This window comes from Hemitrygon akajei, unplaced genomic scaffold (genome assembly GCF_048418815.1).
Source record: "Hemitrygon akajei unplaced genomic scaffold, sHemAka1.3 Scf000060, whole genome shotgun sequence".
Taxonomy (NCBI): domain Eukaryota; kingdom Metazoa; phylum Chordata; class Chondrichthyes; order Myliobatiformes; family Dasyatidae; genus Hemitrygon; species Hemitrygon akajei.
Window position 1 is genome coordinate 5,246,995 of NW_027331946.1, and position 14,507 is coordinate 5,261,501.

At 45.6% G+C, this 14,507-nt stretch overlaps 2 protein-coding genes across 7 annotated transcripts in view; both read right to left on the reverse strand.

Moving 5' to 3' along the window:
* LOC140721733 (NACHT, LRR and PYD domains-containing protein 3-like) overlaps nt 1-14,507 on the reverse strand; it is a 943,069-nt gene that overhangs the window by 697,873 nt on the left and 230,689 nt on the right. The window lies entirely within an intron of this gene.
* The window catches only part of LOC140721726 (uncharacterized), a 46,454-nt gene that overhangs the window by 9,852 nt on the left and 22,095 nt on the right, over nt 1-14,507 (reverse strand). For 3 of the 6 annotated variants that reach the window (XR_012097445.1, XR_012097444.1, XM_073036522.1), the window contains exon 3: nt 5,111-5,278. The exons of 1 other annotated variant lie outside the window; for it this stretch is intronic. The gene's annotated coding sequence lies outside the window, so the exon portion shown is untranslated. Of the gene's footprint in view, nt 1-5,110; nt 5,279-11,506; nt 14,097-14,507 lie in introns of those variants that run through there. 2 more of the 6 variants (XM_073036523.1, XR_012097446.1) reach the window with 2 other exon arrangements.

The window sequence follows — 14,507 nt, forward strand, 5'->3', positions numbered from 1 at the left end:
TGATCTTTCTCCAATTTAAAATCTCAAGAGAGGTCCAGGCCTCTGTTTTTCCATATTTTCTTGGAATCTCATGGCATTATGATCACTAGACACAAAGTGTTCCCATACACTAATTTCTGTCACCAGCCCTGGATCGTTTCCCAACAGCTTATTGCACACTTCTACGCCGGATGTTTTACGTACTGATTAAGGCTCATTTGACAAACTCTACCCCATCTAGTCCTTTTACAGTATGGGAGTCCCAGTCAATATATGGAAAGTTAAAATCACTTATTATATCAACTATTGTTTCTTGGTGTAGTCTGTGAACTCTCTACAAATTTGTTCCCCTACATCCCTCAGACTGTTGGGTGCAACCAATTCCCAGTAATGCCTACGATATCACAATTCCATGCCCTGGGCTCATCTGGCTTTCCTATGATGCTTCTTGCATCGTGATTTCCACAGCTCAACACATTCATCGCACCATGCTCAAGCATTTGGTGCTGACTCTGTCTGAGCTCTGAACAACATCTGTCTGGTGTCAAGAAAACAACCTCTCCCTCAATGTCAGAAAAACCTCTGATGCTGAATTTTGTGGTGAGGACGCAGGAAAGGTTTTCTTCTGATGACTCTTACATGAAGGTCATGTTTGTGCAGGTGTTGCTGCACAGTAGAACAGTGCACCACCACTCCAGAGGCTGCTAAATCTTCCTGAAGGTCTTTTTACAGTCAAATGGGGGTTTTGGTTTGCCTTTCTAGCAATCCTACGATCAGTTCTCTTGGAAAGTTTTCTTGGCCTTCCAGACATCAACTTGACCTCCACCGTTCCAGTTAACTGCCATTTCTTAATTACATTACGAACTGAGGAACCGGCTACCTGAAAACGCTTTGCTATCTTCTTATAGCCTTCTCCTGCTTTGTGGGCATCCATTACTTTAACTTTCAGAGTGCTAGGCAGCCGCTTAGAGTAGCCCATGGCTGCTGATTGTTGGGACAAGGTTTGTGGAGTCAGGGTATTTATAAAGCTTTGCGATTTGCATAACCTGGCCTGTCCTAACGATGACTGTGAACAAGCCATTGTCCTAACAAGCTAATTCAGGTCTGAGACCTTGGTAAAATTTAACTGAGAGCTCAAATCTCTTGGGGTGCCCAGACTTTTCCTTGGTGCTCCTTTCCTTTTTTTCCCCACTCTAAAATTGTACAAAACAGAAATAATACACTAAACTCCTGATGAAGGGTTTCAGCCCGAAACATTGTCACTACCTCCTCCCATAGATGCTGTCTGGCATCTGTGTTCTGCCAGCATTTTGTGTTTTTAATAATACACTAATCTTGCTTAAAATGTTGAAAAGAATGTTTTGTCTTTAATTTTATGACTTTTGGAGACCAGTTCACCTTCTACTCACTTAACTATTCACAGTAACAGGAAGTTTGACCAGTGGTGCCCAGCCATTTGCATACCACTGTATGGGATGGGGTGGAGAGCGCAGGGTGTGACAGGGAGGAGGAGTGGGACTGACAGGGAGCGAAGAGGGAGAACGCGAGGGGTGAGTGGTAGATTTAGAGGGAGAGAAAAGAGGGGAAGACAATGTGGGATACGGGAGCCAGCAGGGAGAGTGTTTGAGAGAGGGGGAGTGTGGGATGTAGGGAGAGAGATAGATAGAGAGGGAGAGAGCTGGAAATGGAGGAGGTTGCAGAGTGGTGGAGGTGAGTGAGTGAGAGAGATGAGATTGAGTGAGGTGAGAAGGTGCGTGAGAGAGGAGGAGATGGGAAGGTAGAGGGTGACTGAGATGGCGAGTGAGATGGTGGGTGATAGGGGTAGGGACAGCGATTGAGGGATGGAAGAGAGAATGGAAGAGTAAGAGAAACAGAGGGGATAGAAGGGGAGAACGGGAGAGAGTGTGAGAGAAATGAAGAGAGGCATGAGAGAGTGAAGAGATGAAGAGAGACGAGAGGGGAGTACGATTTGTTAATAGAGTAGAGAGAGTGGTGATAGAGAAGCAGAGCGTGAGAAAAGGGGTGAAAGAGAGTGGGAGACTGGTTGAGTAGCAGTGTAACAGGTGGATAGAGAAGAGGGAAGGGGGAGGGGAGAGGTGGGGACGAAGCAAGGATGATTGAGAGGGAGCAAGAAGGGAGGGCTGAAGTAGAAGGCCCTATGAGGAAGAGGAACTGTGAGGAGGGTGTGGTGAGGGAAATGGGGTAAGTAGCTAGGGGTGAGTGAGAAAGGCAAGGAGATTGGTGTATATGATTTGAATTGTTAGATGAACTAATTATTCAGTCCCCAGTTGCAGGGTCATTAATCACATATGTTCACAAGTCATCGGACAAATCCACGGTGGGTTTACGGTTCCATGCTGGGAATTATGAGTGTGAGGGCAGCTTGCTGTTCTCGGTGTCGGATGTGGGAGGTCCCGGAGTCTCCTAGCCTCCCGGATGTTCACATCTGCACCAGGTGCGCCGAGCTGCAGCTCCTGAGGGACTGAGCCAGGGAACTGGAGATGCAGCTCGATGACCTTCGTCTGGTCAGGGAGAGCGAGGAGTTGATGGAGAGGAGTTACAGGCAGGTGGTCACACCAGGGCCATGGGAGGCAGACAGATGGGTCATGGTTAGGAGGGGGAAGGGGAAGAGTCAGGTACTAGAGAGTACCCCAGTGGCTGTACCCCTTGACAATAAGTACACCTGTTTGAATACTGTTGGGGGGGGAAGACAGCCTACCTGGGGGAAGCAACAGCGGCCGTGCCTCCGGCACAGAGTCCGGCCCTGAAGCTCAGAAGGGTAGGGAAAGGAAGAAGAAGGCAGTAGCAATAGGGGTCTCAATAGTTAAGGAGTCAGATAGGCGATTCTGTGTACGCAGTCAGGAGACCCGGATGGTAGTTTGCCTCCCTGGTGCCATGGATGTTTCTGATCACGTCCATGATATCCTGAAGTGGGAGGCTGAGGAGCTAGAGGTCGTGGTACATATAGGTACCAATGACATAGGTAGGAAAAGGGAAGAGGTCCTGAAAGGAGAATATGGGGAGTTAGGAAGGGAGTTGAGAAGAAGGTCCGCAAAGGTAGTAATCTGGGGATTACTGCCTGTGCCACGCGGCAGTGACAGTAGTAATGGAATGAGGTGGAGGATAAGTGTGTGGCTGAGGGATTGGAGCAGGGGCAGGGATTCAAGTTTCTGGATCATTGGGACCTCTTTTGGGGCAGGAGTGACCTGTACAAAAAGGACGGGTTGCACTTGAAACCCAAGGGGACCAATATCCTGATGGGGAGATCTGTGAAGGCTACTGGGGAGACTTTAAACTAGAATGGTTGTGGGGGTGGGAATCAAATTGAAGAGACTAGGAGAGAAGAGGTTAGTTCACAAATAGAGAAAGCTTGTAGACAGTGTGAGGAAATCTAGGAATAATGGTGCATATTTCCCTGAAGGTGGAATCTCATGTGGTGAAGAAAGCTTTTGGTATGCTGGCCTTTATAAATCAGAGCATTGAGTATTGGAGTTGGGATGTGATGTTAAAATTGTAGAAGACATTAGCGAGGCCAGATTTGGAGTATTGTATACAGTTCTGGTTACCGAATTATAGGAAAGATGTCAATAGAGTACAGAGGAGATTTACCAGAATGTTACCTGGGTTTCAGCACTCAAGTTACAGAGAAAGGTTGAACAAGTTAGGTCTTCATTATTTGGACTGTAGAAGGTTCAGGGAGGACTTGATAGAGGTATTTAAAATTATGACGGGATAGACAGAGTTGACATGGATAGGCTTTTTCCATTGAGAGTAGGGGAGATTCAAACAAGAGGACATGTGTTGAGAGTTAAGGGGCAAAAGTTTAGGGGGTAACACGAGGGGTAACTTCTTTACTCAGAGAGTGGTAACTGTGTGGAACGAGCTTCCAGTGGAAGTGGTAGAGACAGGTTCGATTTTGTCATTTAAAAAAAATTGGATAGGTATATGTACAGGAAAAGAATGGAGGGTTATGGGCAGAGTGCAGGTAAGTGGGATTAGGTGAGAGTAAGCGTTCAGCACCGGCTAGAAGGGCCAAGATGGCCTGTTTCCATGCTGTAATTGTTATATGGTTTTACCGCATACGATTCTGGTCTCCATATCTGACAGCGGGGAGTTTTTACACATACGGGGACAAACTGCAGGTCACCCCAGCTGATACGGGTGTTTCTCCTGTTCAGATGGCGGTGAGGAGGGTGTTGATCTCGGGTTTGTGTAAATCAAGGGCCGGTTACAGTGGGAAAGGGCCGGGACCGCGCCGGACAGCTGGAGGCTCTGGGCTCTCCAGTCTTGCATCCCTGGTTTTAGTTTTGCACTGAGTCAGGATCGCGTGATCAGTTTGCTCTGGTTCCCCAAGCTGGGAGGGTGGACATGGGTGAAGGGGGCCTTCTATGTGTTGGTGTAGGGTGAATGGATAGAAGGGTGTGGGGGCACTGGCAGGACGGAGGGTGGTTGGGGTACTGTGGGTTATCAGATGCAACATGACCTGGGTGGATGGGCAAGGGGTAAATTACGTTGTCAAAGAGGGTGGATGTGGTCCACAGGATCAGACAGTTCAGCTCACGTGTCCTTTCAGGAGGCCACAAGTCTCTCTTCATCTTAATCACTGACTAATCTTCCTGTTAACATTGAGTTTGTTACAGAGTCCCAGAGTCTGGGAATGGCTGGGTGGTAGGAGGCACAGGGTGATGGTGAGAGGCTGTTTCTTGGACTCGAGTCCCGTGCTTAATGACGTTTTCTGGGGTTACGCCCATTGCTACTTGTCATCTATGTACTTGAGAAAGTACAGGGTATGGGTAGAGAGTTTGCAGCAAGTTCAAACAAATACTGTTTTTGAAAGACAGTCAGCATAAATACTCCCCTCTCTTTCCCTCTCCCCACTCAGAACTGACCAAAAGCTACATCAGAGGATGCAAGATCTTGAACTGAGTAACCACTGTGAGGGAATGGGAGTGGTTTCAAAGGGCTGGGCTGCTGGAAGCACATTACCAGACCTGGAGTGATTGCACCTGGGTCTGACAGAGGCATAACTGGTACTTCTGGGCACATTCGGTCTCACTCCAACTATTTCCTACCTTCCTTTGTGCAGGTATGTAATGTCTAAAGGACCAGTGTTTGAGTAAATGAGACTCACCAAACTTTCTCCCGACTGAATCACTGGAATCTCTGAGTCAGATGGGTTCTCTCCAGTTGAAGCTCTCAGTCCTCGTGCTGGTTCACTTGTTGCTGTTCCCTCGTCTTCAGTCGTGGTTTGCCTCCAGTTGGGGTATTTCTTCAAATAAATCTCTCACCACAGGTCTAACTTTAACCAGAGAGACAATGAAGCACATTAATAATGAAAAGGAGAACTAAACATTTCTGCGTAATGTTACTAAGAACAAAACTCACTGAAATTTAAACGTTGAAGGCAGATTTAATGATCTCAGTGAACAATCTTTTATTGTCCCTCACATGTCACAGAATGATATGGGATAAGAAGGAGCCATCATTCAGTCACGGTAAGACATAAGACACAGGAACAGAATTAGATGATTCGATCTACTCAACCCACCACTCAACCACGGCTGATTTTTATTCCAACATCATATTCCTGTCTTCCTCCTGTAACCCTGAAGCTACTTAGCAATCATGAATATATTAATCTCCGTCATAAATATACCCAAATGGCAGCCTCAACCAACTTCTGCGGCAACAAATTCCACAGATCAGACATCTTTTGGCCAAAATTTTTTTTTCATCTGAGTTTTAAGGGGAAGCATCTTTATTCTGAGACTCTGTCAGATCACAGACTCTCAGTCTAATGGAAACATCCTCTCCATGTCGACTGTATCCAGGCTTTTCTGCATTTGGTAGGTTTACTTAACCATACATCCTCCACCACCCCCACCGTCCCTCTGAACTCCAGTGAGCACAGGTCCAGAACCATCAAATGCTCCTCATGCATAACACCGATCATTCCTGAGATTATTTATGTAAAGCTTGTTAGCAACAACTCTACTGAACACATTTCCAGGAATAACGGACAAATTGGTACCAGGATAATTTAAAGGGAAACGTTGTGCTTTCTTTACTGTTCTACTATCACATGTGTTGGCGCGTGGCCAAGTGGTTAAGGCTTTTGTCTAGAGATCTGAAGGTTGCTAGTTCGAGCCTTGGCAGAGGTTGCCTGTGTGTCCTTGAGTGACGACACCGGTGCCAAGCTGTATGGGTCCTAATGCCCTTCCCTTGGACAACATCGGTGGCGTGGAGAGGGCAGACTTGCAGAGTCTAACAGAGGCCTACAAACTATCACAGCCAATTTCATTTCCAGGTTAAGACAGGTCCATTTCATGAAATATAAACCAAGAAATAAAAAGAAACTGGAATTACCAGAAACACTCAGCAGGTAAGGAACAGCTTACAATACAATTCAATTAATAACATTTCATCAGAATGACTTCAAATATTTTCAGTTTTTAGTGCAGATCTTTAGCACAGCTGCCTGATTTCCACTGTGTGACAGTGAGGGGGGGGGGGGATTTCCAAACACAGTTTGAACACCAAACTCAGGGTCTATTTCTACTGTTGTAAACACGGAACAGCCCATTTACTCACAGCCTCTCCCTGTGAGGGATGGAATGGGAACTCATGCTCTCCTCAGATAGGGAGTCATTGCTTCCAAAGGAACTCCAGAAACAAACATCTGATCCCAGACCAGAAATACTCGATCAACACCTCACAAGCCCAAGCAGCTCAATCCCGGGTCCACTTTACCTGGATCAAAAACCGTGATCTCCCAGGACCCAACCTCACAGACTCACACAGCTGAACCTGCCACTCACCGACCCCGAGAGTCTGACACATCGTCCCCACATCTTACACTGGGTAGTGCAATCTAGGATTTCACCACAACCAATGTCCAGCTGCTCGAAATTTCTGCTTCATTGCAGGACGAGCATCCAGCCCCTTCTGTAGAAGCTCAAACCAAAGTCAAAGCCAGAACACCAGCAGTTTCATTTGCCTGGAATGCCAATCACAGGATTAGAGCCCAAGCACCAACTCTCCCAGTACTCTTTGCTGCCAGTAAAATGCTGCAGTGTGTCAGTCCGTCACTGTTCATAAACTAGCACCTCCACACCAATGCACAACACAACTGGGACCTGATGACCCTCTGGCATTCCAGCTAACAATAACCGATTCTGGAAATGACTCAGCGAGGCCAAAGGTACAAAAGAACACTTCACAATGAAGACAAGGGTTGGAAGAAAGTTTGCTGATATATAACATTGAGGAGGTGGGATACAAGGTGGACTGAGGATGACCCAGATGGTTGATGTATATCACTGAAGCGGGGTTGGGTGGTGTGAGGAGACTGGACAGAGGTTGAACAAGATGAGCAGATGGAACCAGGTGGGAGAAGGGATCAAGGACAATCACTGATGGTCCTCCAGCAACACATAGGTACTGAATGAATAGTACATACTATTGTATAAAAGATTCTAAAATGGCAGAATTAGCAAAAACAACAAGAACTTTGCCAGATATACTTTGACCCTCACCAAATTTTTATCAACACACCGTAGAAAGTTTCGCATCCGGACACTTCATGCTTTGCATGGTAACTACTCTGCCCGTGACTGCGAGGAACTGGTAAGACCTTTGGATCCAGATCAGCACATCACAGAAACCATCTTCCCCCCGAGACTTCCCAGTCCCTCGGTAAAGCAGGCAGTGAAATCAAAGATCCCCACAATCTGGGACGTTCTCCTTTCTCACCCACCCCAGTCCGGGAGAAGACACAACCGCCATAAAGCTCCAGGACAAATATGAGGAGCCTCAGGAAGCGAGGCGAGTTCGGGGGAAGTTAACGGGACTCAGTGGCCAACATCAGATTTCCCAACACAACATGGAGGATGCGTGACCACCCACCTGGAGATTGTGAACATGCACAAAGAGATTGTTACATCTGCGGTTAAATGGGAGGGGAAAATGGGATCACGTGACCGGTGGGGTATAACACCCCAGGCATAGACTCCAGCTTCCCAGCATTCTGTGGAAATAAACAGATGCGCCTCACATCTCCTCTCACCTTAAATATGTCAGACATTTCAAACCCCCAGGAAAAAACATACCCTCTGTCCACTCTATCTATTCCTCTCGTAATCTGATCAACGTCCATCCAGCCTCACCCCAGCCTGCGCCGTTCTGGAGAAAACAACACAAGTTTGTCCAGGCTCCTGTTATAGCTCATGCTCTCTAATCCAGGCAGTGTCCTGGTAAACCTCTTCTGCGCCCTCTCCAAAGCCCCGACATCCTTCCGAGAATGGGGGCGACCAGAACTGTATGAAACACTCCAGATGTGGTCTATCTAGTTTTACAAAGCTGCAACACAACTTCATGACTTTTGAACTCAGTGCTTCAACTAATAAAGACAACCACGCCATTTGCCTTCTTAACCACCCGATCAATCTGAGCAGTCTCTTTCAGGGAGCGATGAACTTGGAGTCTAAGATCCCTCTGATCATCGACACTGTTCAGGATTTTGCATTTAACACTGTCCTGTCTCATACATTCAGGGGTGCAGTGCTAGCAAAGCTCACCGGAGCGCCGCTCCGACACCTCTGTAAAACAGTCAAAATAAACAAGCACGGAATTTAACAACCCCGGATATTAAATAGAGGGAATTTTACGGAAGCGGGGGTGTTGGCTGGTGGGGAAAAATACCACTAATAACATTAGGATATTTGATCGTTTTTGGTGAAATCCTGGAGCTGTGACTGTTTTTAATTTAGGTATTTGTGAAATTCCTTCTCACTCGATCCGTTATCCAAGGAAGCTGGGGAATACATGTACACAAATGCGAGCATTTTTCCGCTCTTTCCAATTTGTACCATTGGATACCAGGAAGGAGCTATATTAAGCACGGAATGAACATCGAAACCTATGCTTAAGAGTCGAAAATAATGAAAGAAAAATTCACTGCTCGCTCATCTTCAGCCTGATTTTGATGAAATATTCAAGGTAATCATCCAAAATCCTCTTCTACACCTGGATATATTTAGTTTTGTTTTGGAAGCCAAATGGAAAAAAAAAATTCTAGGCTACAAGCTAGTTTTACGTCATTTCATATAATTAGTGGCTGATTAAATCCTTGGCCTCGCTCCACCAAGTGTAGTTGATTGAAAAGAGGCTCTTGTTCTCTTTGTGTTGATCGGAAAAAGAGTAATTTAGTGAGGCAATGAACGAGATGAAATGCATTTCCAATCCTCCCAAATGGTTGCTCTCCTCCCGTTAACATTTGTCACTTCCAAAATACAATATTTTCTATTCGTATAGTTGCGATAATAATTTATGTAAAGTTTCAGGCTTCTTTAACTTTTTATATATTTAAACACTAAACAGGATGTATAAAGGTCGAACCATGTAACACCTGACGTGTGAGGATATTTTGAGTATCGATACTCACAGGTACACTTCAATATATTGAGAAAGGGATGGAGCAGTGGACCCAGAGTGAAGTGATAAGCAGGTGAGAGGACACACAAAGACAGAGAGGATGAGAGGGAGTGGGAGGGAGGGGTGTGAGGTAAATTTGTTCACCGGAAGGGGAAATCGATATTCATGCCATCAGGTTGGGTGGGGGCACCCAGACGGAATATAAGTTGCTGATCCTGCACCCTGAGGGTGGCCTCATCTTGGCAAGGGATGGGATGACACGTCGGAACGGGAATGGGAATGGGAATTGAAATGTTTGGACACCGGGAAGTCCCGCTCGGAGTGGAGAGTTCAAAGGTTAATTTATTATCAAAGCAGGTATTCATAAATAACGCTGAGTTTTTTTCTTCTCCAGAGAACCACGAAACAATGAAAGCATGAAAGTCGTTCAGAGAGAGAAAAAAATGAAACTCCCTCCCCACCCCCCGCATCAAAAAGGACGGCATCCCTATCATCAACCCCCAAAACCCACCCCTCTCGCACAAATGGGAAGAAATATATCGAAACCCGTTAAAAAACATTCCTACCCGGCACAACTGCGGAGCAGCCGGTGTCACCAGTGTCGAGGCGGCCGCATCGGGAGCAGCGGACACAACAGGCGACCCCGGAAGATTCACAGGTGAAGTGTCGCCTCACCTGGAAGGATGTTTGGACAACGGAGAGAGTTCAACAGTCCGGCCCTTTCACTGTGACACCCCGAACTCCACATCAAATCCGTCCAAACGAATCTGGGCGAACTTTAATGACCAATAAATATAATTCCTCTCAGCGATCAGCTGTCTGAGTGATTCCCTGACTCTGAGAGGAAGGGGTATCTATGGTCCACACTGTCAGGGTGTTGAGTTTACCAGGAGACAAAGACTGCAGGGACGAGAGGTTTTCTGTTGACTAATACACTACCCGCTGGCAATTCTGGTGTTGTGACCCGAATCGAGACAAACACCACGCTGCCCATTCCACTAACACGGCACAGCCGGACACATAACAGGGGACTTTACATCTCACAACACTGGATTCAGTGATGAAACCCGTGATTAATGTTTTTGTCTCACCGAAAAGTCCATTAACCCTAACCCTGCAATATGGTGTAAAATCCCGCTCCCCATATTAACCCCATATACAGACCAAAGAACAAACTGCCGGAGGAACTCAGTGTCTGTGGAGGGAAATGGACCGTCAACATTTCGGGCCGAGACCCTCCCTCTGGACTGAGAGTGGACGGGAAATAGTCAGAGAAAAGAGGTGAGGGGTGGGGATGGGGCAAGAGCTGGGGAGTGAGAGGTGGATCCAGGTGAGGGGGGAGGTGGAAGGTGAAAATAGTGACAAGGGGGGGAGGTGAGTGGTGGGGGCAACACGGGGCTGCAGAAGATGGAAATTAATTCCATAGAGGATGAACAAAGAGGTTAGAGAGTATTTGTTATAGAGAGTGCAATGAAGATTCACCTGACTGATCCCTGGGGCGGTGGGGTCATAACCTGAAGAAAGATCAAATGTGATAACTCTAAATGTCATTTAGAGAGTCGAGGACTGAGAGGTGAACACATTGAAATGCACAGCATCTTTAGCGGTTGAATCAGGGATCCCAGTCTCTGAAAAAGGGGATGGGAATCGAGCCCGTGACTCTGTGACCTGGGGGTGGAGGGAAAGGGATCGGGGTAGATATGGTGTGGAAAAGTAGACATGTATCTGGTGTAAATATGGAATAATGTGGGGAATGCGGCGGATGGGTCGGGCAGTGTGTGAGGTGAGAGGAGCAGAGTCATCGGTTCAGGTCGGAGTCCCTCCACCCGTCACCTGATCCCGTTTCCTGTTCACGTTTTTCTGCAGATCTGCAGCATTTGCGGGTGAAGTGTCCGTGTAGCTTCACCTTTGTCCCCTTCAGACAACGCAGTGAGATCCGGATCAAATAGTTCCACACAATTAGAATAGTTTATTACATTTTTTTCTATTTTTGTACTATATATATACTTATTTTAAATCACAATTGTTAAAATCCTTTGTTAAGAATTAGGTTCTACTGCTACCGCAGAGACAACGAATTTCATGGTATATTCCGGTGCTATTAAACTTGATTCTGATATTAATATGGGAGACCCACCACCGGTCACCTGATCCCATTTACCGCAGATCGTAATGTGAGATTGAAGCATCTTCCATATATTTGCTTTCCACAGAAATGACAACAGGTCAGTTTTCTTCTGTGGTTCCAGAGCAGAAGCTCAGTCTGTCTAATATTTCCACACAATTAAAGTGGGGAATTTGTTTATTATCATCACGTACTGAGCTACAGTGAAAATCTTCCCTGATGTACCATCCACACAGATCGATACATTACGACGGTACATCGAGCTGATATACAACAAAAAAATAACTGTATCAAAGCATTATGGCTGCAGAGAAAGTGCAATGCAGATAGACATATGGTGCAGGGTCACGTCGAGTTGCATTGTGAGGCCGAGTCCATTTTATCTTTCATTTGGCTTATAACTGCAGACAGGAAGCCATCCTTCAGCCTGGTTGTACACCAGGTACAACTTTAAGGCTTTTGTATCTCTCTGCCAATGTGGGAGCGGGTTTGCAGCAAGAATGTCCAGGTTATGAGGTTCTTTGTGTACATGGCCTGCTTTTCCGAGGGAGGGGAAGTGTAGGGAGAGTCCATGGAGTGGAGGCTTGTTTCTCTGATGTTCTCTGCAGTTCCTTGCAGTCATGGGCAGAGCAGTAGCCATACAAAGGCATGAAGTATCGACAAGGAGCTCAGAGACCTCGGCCTTCACCCTGCCTTGTGTAGCTGGCTCCTGGACTTCCTGTCAGATCGCCAGCATGTGGTAACAATGGGCTCCATCTCCTCTCGCTGTGACCCTCAGGACACATAACCAACAGGGTTGTCTCTTTGGCCCTGTCATTTACTTTCTGTGCACCCATGACTTGTGTTGCCACCCACAGCTCCAATCTGCTAATTAAATTTGCTGAGAATACTACATTGATTGGCCTAATCTCAAATACTGATAACAATCGATCAAATGCCTCCTGACAAGGTTCAGTCCAAACAAACTTTTCACCCTTCTTCAGGAGATTAGTCAGAGGAAGAGCGATAGCAGCAAAGATCTTACAGAACTTACGATAATATCCATCCATTCCCAGAAACCTTCTAAGAGCCTTCTTAGCAGTCAGAATAGGAACTTGAGAAATTACCTGGACTTTTGCCCGAACAGGAGCCAACTTGCTTTGACCTACAACATAGCCAAGACAGGTCACAGTGGCATGGCCATATTCACTCTTAGCCAAGTTAACTGTAAGGCTGGCCTGGGAAAGCCTGTCAAACAGCTTTTATACTGTAGAGATGTGCTCTTCCCAAGTGTCACTGACTGTGACTAAGTCATCAATATAAGCATCTGTGTGTTCTAACCCTCGAATTACAGAATCAATCATTCTCTGGGATGTTCCTGGAGCATTTTTCTTTCCAAAAGGCAAAACATTGTATTCATACAACCCAGATGGTGTCACAAATGCAGAAATTTCTCTACCTCTGTCCGTCAATGGAACACACCAATACCCTGTCAACAGATCAATCTTTGTAAGAAATTAGCTATTCCAACCTTATCGATGCAATCATCTACCCTAGGGATAGGATAGGCATCTGTTTTTTTTTCTGCATTTACCTTCCCATAATCAGTGCCTCTGAGACCTACTGAATCTGTTTCCACACTTACAACAATTGCTCAGCCAATTTACATTTTCTACGTTCATGCGATATGGGTGTTGTTTAATCGGTTTGGCTTGACCAATATCTGTGTCATGTACTGAGACCGTGGTTTGCTTGGGAACATCGGGAAATAAATCTTTAAACTTCAGAACTAATTCCTTCAGCTGTTGTTGTTGCTTTGGCTGCAGATGAGCCAACTTGTTATCAATATTTTCTGGAACAACCGAGTTCATTAGTCTAACTGGGACAATGTTTGGCTTGTGAAAAGTCTCAGACGAGTCAATTGTTTCATTCTCAGGGTTGCCAGATTCATATATTTTGACAACAACACTCACAGATGGTGCCTGATTGTCAAAATAAGGCTTTATCATATTTATGTGTACCAGCTGTGTTAGTTTACGTCGGTCGTGTGTTGTAATAACATAATTCACATCATTAAATTGAGAGACTATTTCATACGGTCTATTGAATTTCACCTGAAGTGGATTCGTCAACATAAGGCAAGCACCTTATCCCCCACCCGGTATTTTCTTTCGCAACCCTGCTTATCAAACCAACACTTCATTTTGTTTTGAGAAATCTTTAAGTTTTGTTTCACTAGACTACAGAATTGGTGTCGTTTATTTTTGTACTTTAAAACATGGTCTAACAAGTTAACATGTACATCCCCATCAATCCACCGCTCCTTTTACAAGGTCAAGGGTCACCTCACTCTGCGACCAAATACGAGTTCAAATGGAGTAAAGCCCAATGATTCCTGAACCGACTCTCTTACTGCGAACAAAAGCAAATGTATTCCTTCATCCTAGTCGTTTCCATTTTCAACACAGTATGTCTTGATCATTGTTTTGGGGGTAGAGTGAAATGTTTCTAAAGCCCCTTGTGATTCCGGATGGTATGTAGACGATGTAATTTGTTTTGCTCCCAGTTCATAAACTACCTGCTGGAATAACCCAGATGTAAAATTACTTCCTTGATCAGACTGGATTTCTTGAGGCAAATCGAATAAAGTAAAAAAAAACCTCGGTAAGAGCCTTCGACACATTTTTAGCTTTAATATTTCTGAGAGGTATTGCCTCTGGGAATATGGATGCAGTACACATAATAGTTAGCAGATACTGATGGCCAGCTTTAGTCTTTGGCAAATGGGCCAGCAGAATCCACTATAACTTTGGAAAAGGGTTCACTGAATGCAGGTATAGGCCGGAGTGGGGCCACTGGGATGACCTGATTAGGTTTAGCCACAACTTGACAAGTGTGACAAATCCCAGCATTAATTTCTGGTTTACCCTGGTTATTCCTGCTACTCTTTTTGAAACTCTTATTCAGGGTAAACATAACCTTATGAGTTAAA